This window comes from Alligator sinensis, unplaced genomic scaffold (assembly GCF_000455745.1).
Source record: "Alligator sinensis unplaced genomic scaffold, ASM45574v1 scaffold147_1, whole genome shotgun sequence".
NCBI lineage: Eukaryota > Metazoa > Chordata > Crocodylia > Alligatoridae > Alligator > Alligator sinensis.
The window spans coordinates 1,198,504-1,200,111 of NW_005841847.1; positions in this window are offsets into that span (position 1 = coordinate 1,198,504).

Consider the following 1,608-nt stretch of genomic DNA (forward strand, 5'->3'; position numbering starts at 1 on the left):
TTTCCCTTTGTCTCTTTCACTTATTTACTTCCAGTAAAAGATGCCTACAAGTCTCTTTGTTTAATGGAAGGATGTTGTTGTGTATCAGCAAACGCACAATATTTCACAAGAAAGACAACGTAATCCAACGGCAAGGAAACTCTAGATGCCCAGAGGTTTCTGTTCTGTTGAAGCGTTCATCTGCCTCTGCAGCCATTGTGAAGTATTCCTTCTTCATCTGCCCGCTCCACCATTGAACGCTTTCATTTTGGTTTTTGGATCGCTTGTAGTCTGGAAACCTCACTCTTGACCAGGCCTCATGGATGGCCCTACACGGAGTACAAAACTCCTGACGGCATTCCGCTGATGTTCATAGTACACAATCCTCTCCTCCACATCAAGGTTGCAATTCACAGAAGGGGTTTTGATCATAATGGGTTCTGGATAAGAGAGGCTGGGACATAATTTGAACTGGGTGGCTCAGGTAGCTGGACATGAGCTGGAATATTTAATCTTAAAAATGTCAGTACATGAATGCTGCTAGTCAGCTTCCCAAAGCCAAAGGACACAGCAGGACCACAGTACAGGGGCAATAGTTAAATAGGTTCCTTTGCTGGAATGACAATTGCCACAGAAACTTTATACAGTGAGTAATTATTACTGTTAATCTGTATTAAGGCATTACTTCAGGGATGTATTTCAGGGATCCATTATCCTAGCATTGTTCAAATACCTAGCAAGAGATAGCCCCCCACTCAGAAAAGCTGATAGTCAAAATATATACAGGAGGTATGAGACAGGGAGGATTTCTATTCCTGTTTTACAAGCAGAGAAATGAGGTGCAAAAATGGTTGATGCTCAAAAACAGCTCAACATTGCAGCCCACAGCCACTAAGGGGAATCCTCTGTATGGAATTAAGGGCTTAAGGTTCCCATTGAGTGCACAGGGATGGTGGGCTAATTGGAACCGACATGCAGCATCTTATGGATGCATCTCCATGAGTGGGTGCAAGCAGTCACTTTTGTACTGCCTGAAAAAAAATTACAGCAGCACAAAGGCCAGACAAACAGATGTCCCTACCCCACAAGTGGTGGCTGTGACAAAGGTGGTATCAATTCATACTGCTATTTAGCAGCAGATGTTGGCTTACTTTATGGCACAATTTTATGAACATCCCCAGGGCACATTTCAGCAAGCAGGGAAAACTGGATAGGCACTCCTAGGGCTTGAGGGGCCTGATCCTGTATGGGAATTCCTGGAGTGTGCAGAACTGGGCCTCCCAGGGAGAACATGTCATCCATTAAAATGCCGCATCAATGGCTAGGACAAGGAACAGCACCAAGCATGCTGGAGTGTGTTACTCTCAGACATGGCAAGTTTACTTGGAAGTCTAAGATATCTAGGGAAAAGTCCTCAGAAAGCAGCTGAGTGGGAAACTGCCTATATTAGTCAGGTGAAAATGCAAAGGAAAGGAGCAGGGTTGAATGTCAACCCAGGGAAGAGCTTATGTAATGTCTCTCTCAACTGTAATGTTAGTTCAATACAAGGTACAAATCTTGTTTCTTATGTATCCCTGACCAGGAAGGCAGCCCTCTCCACTCATGATCCTGAGCTATGAACCCTCTTCT